The 9,417-nt window shown below is 43.2% G+C and overlaps 1 protein-coding gene across 1 annotated transcript in view; it reads right to left on the bottom strand.

Annotated features, from left to right (window-relative positions):
• TAFA4 (TAFA chemokine like family member 4) overlaps window positions 1–6,973 on the bottom strand; it is a 77,716-nt gene extending 70,743 nt beyond the window's left edge. The window contains exons 1-2 of the mRNA XM_008925720.2: window positions 6,962–6,973; window positions 6,568–6,707 (exon numbers count right to left, since the gene is read on the bottom strand). The gene's annotated coding sequence lies outside the window, so the exon portion shown is untranslated. The remainder of the gene's footprint in view (window positions 1–6,567; window positions 6,708–6,961) is intronic.
• Between the last annotated feature and the right edge of the window lie 2,444 nt (window positions 6,974–9,417).

The following is a 9,417-nucleotide window of genomic DNA, read 5'->3' as shown; positions in this document are numbered from 1 at the left end:
CTCCTCCTCCTCAGAGACGGGGTTGGAAGCGCAGTGTCACGGCTTCGCTGCCTCTCCCACCTCCTCTCCCCCCGTACCTGACCCCACCGCGCACGGCGAGCGCAGAGCCAGCGCTGCTCGGGCGAGGTGCCCTCTCCTCCCTCCTTCTCTTCCTCCTTCCTTCTCTCCCTCCCTTCCTCGGCTCCGGGCAGCGGGATGCTGCCGGGGAAGATCGCGCTGCCTTCCAGAGGCAGAGCCTTCCCTCAGCCAGGGTTTTTAGCCGCCTGACAGAGCCCTGACCTTATTTCAGCATCCGAGTGGTCGCTGCTGAGCCGAGGGAAGAGACAGGAGATATTTTCTAGCTCGCAGCCGAACCGGAGTTCGCAGCATCTTTGGGAGACAGCCGCAACTTGAGAAGGGTGCGGGGGGTCAGGACCACAACCTCCCCCCGCCTCTTACCGCATGTCTGATCGCTGCTGCCCCTACCCCACAGTCCTGTGGGTTATTAATAAATCATCGCCTTCACAAATTTAGTTTAAATGGGAAAAATGAAAGATGGTGTTTCCCTGGCTACAAAGCCGGGGTCACTTCAACAGCTTTTCCAGCAGCCACTGGGAAACGGATTCTGCTTCTTGCTCTGCCGCTGACTCTGTGCAACCTTTATCACCTCACTTTACACCCTCAGTTTCTCCCGTAGCTCTGGTGCTTGCCTAAACAGTGATGTCCAAATACGTGCTTCTGTGGGAGTCATGAATTTAAATATGTATAGAGTCCCATTTCTGTGAGAGAGGGCAGTGTCTCACCGTAAGTGACCGTAGGGCTCAGTGCAACAGTAGGTTCATCTCGGCTATATTACCTAAATCCTGGTGTGATACAAATCATCATCCTCCCCAGACAAACATTCCTTAAATTGGAAGAAACTGAAAAAATGCCTTGTGGAACAGGGCAGGCTACTTTCATCACAGGAAATCACTCGTTGGCTGCTGCTGTGGAATTGCATATTGTCTTTTGAGTTGTCTTTGTGCAACTTCTCTAGTGCACAAGTGAAAAACAGTAAAAATCTCAGCAGCTTTCACACCACCATTCATTGTAAATTAATAATACAGGAGCAGACTCTCACATCCTGGATAAATTCATTTAGCCTGAAAGAAAGGGTCCATATCCCCTTAGCTCTCTATCATCTCATGTTAGCACAACTCAGCTATGCTCTTTTAATCAACAAGAGTTATGATACAGTTAAATATCCATCTCATTCCTTATATGAGGAGCTGTCACCTTCTTGCCTACTGCTCCTGGCATTTAACACCCCTCCAGACCTAGTGAGCCTAGAAAAGGGGACACAGAAAAGGCAGAGAGAGGAGGGAGCTCCAAGGTTGCATAAAGAAATGTGAGAAGTAGATCTGGGGGAAAGGGAGAGAACTGGATATACTAATGGGAAAGGGAATGATTTAGAGGACAGGAGACAGAAATCAGCAGAAAAAAGGTCTGGTCTTTCTGCCTGGAGTACAATTTGTTGAGACTGGTCAGGACATCAGACAGGGATTACACAAGATCAGCACCCCCTGGTATGTGGAGATGGAGCAGTTTACCAGCTGTGGGTGCTCTTACAAGTGGGCTGCTGAGCCACAGGGGACAGGAGTTCACAGCTCTCTCTGGCCTGGTGCTGTCCTGTGCTCACATTTCCTTCCACAACCGCCATCCCTTAGTCTCAGTTTTCCCATCCAGACAATGGAGGCAGCCACATTTCTTGTGCAGCATTGCTGTCAAAATGAATTAAGAGGTCCAAAGAGTACTTTGAAATGCAGATATTATGCTCACTGGTTTTAATGCCTCCAAAGCGGTCTCCAGATATCTCTAAATCCTCAGGATATCCCTGATCAATTCCTGTTTTACAGATGAGGAAGCCAAGCAGAGGGACGGATGCTTTAGTCCATCTCTTTTATGTCGGGTTCTGAGGGTCCCCCTGACCTTGCCGTGGCTCAGGTTCCCAGTTGTTGTCCCACAGTGTCCAATCCCCATCCAAAGCCACGTTTTGCTGATGACACAGAACAAGCACCATAGATGCAGAGCCTTCACACCTGGTTACTAACCCCCTATAAAGCTATTTCCTTTGAGAGGTCAATGCCCAGGCTTGAGCTCCCACTCCCTCCACCTGGTGTGACTCACATATTTATGGCATCCACTGTGCCCTGCAGGACACCCCTCCCAGAAAGCTCGGGCACTGTGGGGCTGAGCTGTATTCTCCTTGCCTTTGCAGGTGTACTGGGAAGGAGCAGGACACGGGAGCTTCTAGTCCCCAGGCCTGTGATCAAATTATCTCTCCCTCTGTCACACATCCTAATCATCACAGCTGGCAGTCATGCCAACAATATTAACGCTGCTGAGTAGCTTTCAGTTTTGCAATTAGCAGGGTTTTCTGCTTCCCTCAAATAAAAAATAGGCTTGTACTTCTTAACACTGCATGAACGATACAGATACATTCAAGGCCCGTGTTAGTGCCTTGTTGAGATGAACCGACATTAGAAGTGCTGGAGAGATTTTAAATCTTTTGGAGATTAAAACGGTTACAAAGCTTATTATTTCTAAACGTGTTTATCCTGCCTCTCTTTTTTGTTTGCAAAATTAGGTAAAGCACAGTTTAAATAAACAACTATTGTACTATTAAACATTGATTAAAGAAAAGGATTCCATTTAAATTATTAAATGGTAAGATAAAAAGCATCCCTTCTCTTTTGTACGCTACTTTATTCAGAAGTCAAACTTCTGTAGTCTCACTGAATGCTAATGAGCAGCATAATAATGCACAAGGGCAAGAGGGGGCTGAGTAATTAAAAACAGAGGCCAGAAATCAAAGGGCTTGAAATACACTTACCAAAATAATTCAATTATACATTAGAAACCTGGGATAATCAAGACACATCCCACAGTTTCATTCATCATTATGCCCCAATTTAATATCTCTACTGGTTTGCTGAACACAGGAAGCAGCAACTGGGACTTTCATGTGTGAGGCCTCAGATGAAGAGACAAAGACAACATGCACTTAGGTCCCATCCTCATCACTCTGCACCTTGAAAATGGCTTCACTTGACTGAGTATATTCTCAATTATCTGAGTTAGGGAAATATTTTTGGTCACCAGCTATTTCTGTACTTGTTGAATATTCCTATTTTCTCTGGGTTTGCAATTAATTAATACAAATCTCCACACCCACCGTTTTATCTTCCCTATAAGTCCACCTCCCACCTCTCTCCTTGGCTTCACCTTTTCCTGTGGCTTCAGGCTTTCCTGGTGGTCCACAAAAACCTCTGCCAAGCAAAGCAGTGGGCAGGTTTGTTCAGCAAACCATGTATTTAGCTGGGATGGCATCGTGGGACTCTGAGGTTTCCACGCAACACAAGCTGGGTCAAAAAATCCTGATGTAGCTTTGCAATGTCATCACTTTTATGAGCCAAGGAGTCCCAGAACAGCTTCTAGTCTCCAGGATAGCAAAGGGGACTGTAACATTTTTAGGAAATTCCAGTGGCATGTTATAAAACAAGGAAAAAAGAAAGTTTGATCTCGTTCAGTGACTTTGGAGATCGACAGAGGATTTATGTTATTTTGCCTTGATGCAATAAGCAATGATCAAACTTAGTCCCATTGCACTGGCAACAGCTTAATGGAGGGACCTGTAAGTGATGCATTGTCAAGAACCATGGAAAAATCAGAAGAACTGAACAGGAGGTTCCAGCTGACAAAGGAGAGTACTGTGTTCAAAAAGTTTGCAGATGCACAAATTGTTACCTCAGTTCTGGTACATAATTAAGGCAAAAACAGGGGGAAAATGTTGGAAACAACCCATTTCAGAAAAAAAAACCAAACAAAACAAAACAAAACAGAAATCTCAGCAAACCCAAGACTCAGTTTTCCTCAGCTTCCTGAGGAATGAGTCTCATTGTCTTATTATAATTTTTAAAGATTTAAGCACAGAGACTACTAGTTGTCTCTAATGAGCAATGAAGTCAAACTAAACACTGCTGTGCTCCACGAGGTGAGAGGGGACCATAGGCCAGCACAGGTCACAATATTAAATGGTGACAAAGGGAAACAAGATTCTCAGGTCAGGTTTTCCAAAACTAGGGGTCTTAATTAAAACAAAGGTTATGACTTCAGCAGTTGGGCGCTCTTTAGCACAGTCCCAGCTATTACTGAGCTTTGCTGCATCTTCCACTCAGAACAAAACAAAGGGCTGCACAGGAAGAGCGAGGGAGCTTCAGCCAGTGCATGACAGCAGCTAATGTGGATATCTCCAACTTTTCCCAGGCCTATCAGCCACATCTTCCTCAATCAGAAATAAAGCTCTTTTTGAGATGATTTGGCTTCCCCTCCCCCCAAAAAAAAACCAAAACCAAAAACAAACAAACAAAAAAACCCAAACAAACAAAAAACCAAAAAAAACCAAAAAACAAACAAACAAACAAAAAAAACCCCAAAAACACATTCCCTTGTTAAAAGGATGATCATTAAAACAAGCAAATCAGCCCATAATGTGAGTGGAGCAGTGTTTGCCAAAGGAGGAGAGGGAAATGTGCAAGTTAAGACAGATATAATTTCAACATACAGTGAGTTAGGAGCTCATTTTTTCCAATTTTTTCCCATTTTCCCAATGATGAATTCATTTTTAGAAGAGAAGACACTAACCTGCACATTTCTTGATTTTGCAGAGGGAGTGACTGAAAGGGGGGAGCTGTGCATGGGGGCAGAGCCTGAGCTACACCGGAGACCCACTGCTCAATATTCATTTCTCAAGTTTGTGGTTGAAATACTCTAATAGATATCTTAGTGACATCCTCTTCCGAGAAACAGTCCAGGGCAGTAATTCTGACAGGACAAGTCAGCTGTAATGAATCTTTTTCCTCAGCGCAGATGGGGCCTCGCTTTACTCACATGCATGGCTCCTTCCACTTCCTAAGACTACATGGAGACAAGAGAAAGTAGCTCTGGCCTCTTATCTTACCTGCCTTAAACAATATAGTGGAAATCAATACATGAACTACATTTTCTTTAAATATGCAATTACATGGAATAGATTACAGAAGTGACAAAACCCAGAACAACTCCACAAACACAGAGCTGGGCTCTGATTTCTATCAGTACAAGATGAAAGTTGTGTAGTTGCTCATTTACAGCTCAAAGCTGCGTTATTTTCCCTAACTCAGGCTATATTGGTAGTCATCTGAACTCTGTAAAGCAGAAATATCAAGCCATCTTGATATTCCTTCCCCAGTAAATAACGATTTACAAAGGAGGGGAGGAAATCTCCCTTCCCCTCCCTCTTTCAATTCATTAAGTTCAACTGTGATAACCAGTGAGGCATACAGGAAAGGGTTAGGTATCTCGGCCTCTGAATATTTAATTCAGGACTAAATGTAATGCACAGCATCCTCACTCCCTTGGGAGTTCAGCAGCCAATATGCCAATGAATATATCCTGACAATAGTGATTTTTTTCTGCACTTTGGAGGCATGAGTGACATTTGCTCACCACATATGTTGCATCGGATGCTGAGGTCTACACTTGTGAGAAATTAATCAGAATCCATCTGTTTCCTTCTCATCCTGGACAATTTCATTACAACTTAACCAAAGATTATAGGATTCCCATGTCTGTGTCCCCAGCCCCCAGCCCAGTCTTGGTGTTTCCACACTGAACGATTAAAGCTGCTTAGTTTAAGTAAGGTCAGAATCAATCTTCCTTCCTGCAGGGAAAAGCATAATGCTCATGAGCAGGGTCCAAAATCTGCTCTAAATTACATGTAGGTAAATCCAGAATATCCCTACTGAACCATGGGGGTTTAGATTTATCATGGAGAAGGATGTGGACCTTGATTTTTCAATGCATGTTTCTGGTGGCTGGTTTTGAACGACTTCAGGCTCAAAATGACATAAAGTCAATCACTGCAGGTCCTCTGTTATGTTTTCATTTACCTGCCCAGGTGGTGATCAGAGGGATGACTCAGCCCTTCTGTGGGGCTGGGAGATACTGTACCACTGTTGGGAAAAGTGCTCTGTCTTAAAATACTCCCTGTACTTAAATAGACAAGTTCCTTGCTTACTTCTTATTTACCAGTACTTCCTTCATTCAGTGTAATAGCAAGGGAGAACTGGACGTAAAAATTGCTTGGACTCTGGTTTACCATGCCAAATTTTGCACAATGATGGATGAATATCTTAAAAAGTGGGGTTTTCTGAGAGTTCTTTGGATAAGGCACAAATGGCACAGAAAGCTTCAAAAGCATAGACATCCATGGGAATCTGTTTCCCGATTGCTCGGTGACAGTTGCAGCCAAGTCTGTAAATGTGAGGTTTCTTGAGCGACAGAAAAGCCAAAACCATGAACCCAAAAGTGAGGTTTTCGTTACAGAAACCACGGACACAGAGATGTGGACTGGGATGTCTGGGAAAGCCCAGTAAAGAGGGAAATGAACTCCAGTGATAAGGAGCAGCTGTAGCACCCGGGGTCTACATGTCCGGGAGGCAAAACCTGATACAGGGGATCCAGACTGCACACAGGGATGGCAGGGCCCAAAAACTTTCTGCCACTTACCTATGAGTGCTTTGGCTGCTCAGCCTGTGTACTTTGAGGGTACTTGGAGACACGAGGTTTTCCACCAGCTTCAGCAGTTCCTCCTTGGAACACCTCTTCCAGTCGTGGCTGGTTCCACAGTGCCACTTGAGGTCCAGATCCTGTGCTGAGAGGTGGTAAAGAGCAGGTGCTGGTCCCTCTGAGCACTGAGCTGCTGGGCAGGAACAGCAGGACCCCAACAGGGTTAATGTGGTTGCCCTAAACTAGGCAGACACCCCCCAGCACTGCAGCTTCGTGGGGACCAACCCCAAAACCTGAGCGTGCTGGCAGAAGGAGAGGAAGGAGACAAGCAGGCAAAGCTGTGCAGGGCCGGCCAGAAAAAGCAGCTTTGAAAAAAAGCTTGTGGCAATGAGACCTCGAGCAAAGAAATTCATCCAGCTGTGGGGAGGTGGAAGCTGAAGGCAGATGAGATGTGCAAAGCAAAACACCACTCAGCAGCCTGAGATAGGAACCACACGAAGCTCCCTGACCCCGCTCGGAGCCGCGCTGCCTTCCCCACTTCTCACAGCCATTATTCCAGCTGACTTGCAGATACCCGAAAGTTATTTTTGAAATGAAGGTGCATTCAGATTGGGCTGTCACAGCCTGTCTTTTCAATCAGGAGCTACTTGATCAGATGCTTTTTTTGCTGTAACATAATCACATGATACCAAGGCTTTAAACAGGACCTAGATTCCAGCTCCAGTGATGGATACTTCCTTGCCAGAAAGATATCAACACATTGGGAGATAGCTATAAAAGAAAAGAGAGATCTTGCATAAATTATCTTATGCTATTTATAGACATGGATAGCAGTCTATCCATGGGACCATCTGCTAATCTATGTCCCATGGCAATTAAAGTCAACATTTCACCATATCTTCTCCATCAAGGGCTGAGATTATGCACTGAACTCTTTTTTTGTGCAACACCAACCTTACATCTGTGCTGCTTAGCATCTCTTTCCAACTTTCCATGCCACTTCCCGTATCCACTCTGTGAGTGCCTGCTACAAGAAAGGAAAAACTCAAATGGATTATTTGTATTAATATGTAGTAAAAGGGCCAGTAGGTGACAAAGGCTGTATTTAATCTGTTGGTTCTCAAGAACTTCTCTGTTTCAATAAAAAGAAAACAGACATTATGCACTAAATTAATGAATTTATATATTTGATACAAAGTGATCTTCATACAGCTTAGTCTTTTCAGTGCTCCTTGTTATAAATAAACCACATAGATTTTTAGAAGTGACTTATGATTTTAGACACTATGTTTTTAATCATCCAACCCAGGATGCTTCCAAAAATTATCCAAAACCTGTGAGAAGACCTCTCACAATCTCATTTTCTTCAAGGAAAGCTGGAAACCTAAAATAAATGGCATCCAAACATTTTGCTTTAGAAAACACATAAAGACAAAACCCAACTGTGCTTAATGTATAGTTTATCCATATTATAGATATAGAGAATTTTCTGAAGTAACTTAAAAGCTCGAGTCCTACTGCCTTGTTCTGCATCTTTTTATACACAACACATTTTTATTACTCCATGTAATTTTAATAATTTATACTGGCACCATCACTTTAGCAATTGCATTCACTACATTCAGCAACAGGAATTACTACAAAAGAAAGAAAATACAGAAGATTCGATTAGCAGGAAGATTTGCAGAAAGGCAACCTTACAACAGGGCTCTTGCTCAGGCAAAAGATATTATTTTACAGAAATAATTACAGAAATACACATTTCATGGACACTAACACATTTGGTTAATTTAAAAAAAAAAAAATGAAGGCTTTCTTGGCTAGTGAGTTGACCAGTTACACAAATAAGAACTCAAGCAATTCTTCACCTCTGTCACAGCTGATACCACAAAAAGCTTCTTTTCTTCCGGCTGTGTTGGGATGTGTGTGTGAGAGAAAGAAATGGAGACGTTAAGCAGTGATACCACCAAACATTATCCCACTGTTGGTCTGAAACTTACTGCAGTCACAAGACAATTAGAAGTTATGTGAGCACAGAGCTTTCCACAATTTATGCTGCCTGAGCTGCTCTGTGTGGGAATGATCACGTCCCAGATCTCCCACTCCCCTCCCTCCGGCTTTCCTTTCCATCAAAGGATACAAAAACTCTGGGAATGAAGAGGCTTCACATCCATGACTGTCTTCCCACAGGTCCAAACTCTCTGCTCAAAACCTAAAGGTTATTATTCAAAGTCCTAGAGGAGAAAAATGGTGTAATGCCTTCCCTCAGCATCTAAAAAGACATAACAGACCATTACTGACTACGGATATAAGATACACAGAGTATACCAGGGCATAGATGTAAGTATTTGTGGAGAGGTTTTAAAGCCATTGTTGTCCATTTTTGCACATTAAAACCCACAAAGAGTTTTATTTAGAGCACTAAATCCTTTCATTTCTCTCTGGCTGGATTTTTGACTATTAAAATATTCATCAGGCACTCCAAGAATCTTGATGCCAAGTATTTATTTTATTTTTTATAACCTTTTAAATAGTTTCTTTAAAATACCTTCAGGTGTACACACTGCTCTTTAAAAAACACTGAAAGTAAGAGTTTATTGTAAAACAGCGAGAAATGAGGCATCAGGCACTGCTGAGACCTCAGTACAACAAAGGGGTGGATTCCACGGAATTCAGTGCTAAGGGGAGACAGAAGGGGCATTTTTTCAAAATTGAAAGTTTCCAATGTGAAAATTCAGGTTTCACATAGGAAGATGTAATTTTCTGTTGCCAAATAGTGGGAGGGGTGGAGGGAAGGCTTCTACAAAAGGGGTATTTACGTCAAAATGTCCCATTTGGATTTCCTTTCAG

The sequence above is a fragment of the Manacus vitellinus genome, unplaced genomic scaffold (genome assembly GCF_001715985.3).
Source record: "Manacus vitellinus isolate BGI_N305 unplaced genomic scaffold, ASM171598v3 scaffold_14_pilon, whole genome shotgun sequence".
NCBI classification, from domain to species: Eukaryota; Metazoa; Chordata; class Aves; order Passeriformes; family Pipridae; genus Manacus; species Manacus vitellinus.
Note: the sequence above shows the minus strand (reverse complement) of the source record. Positions and strands in the feature narration are given on the sequence as shown.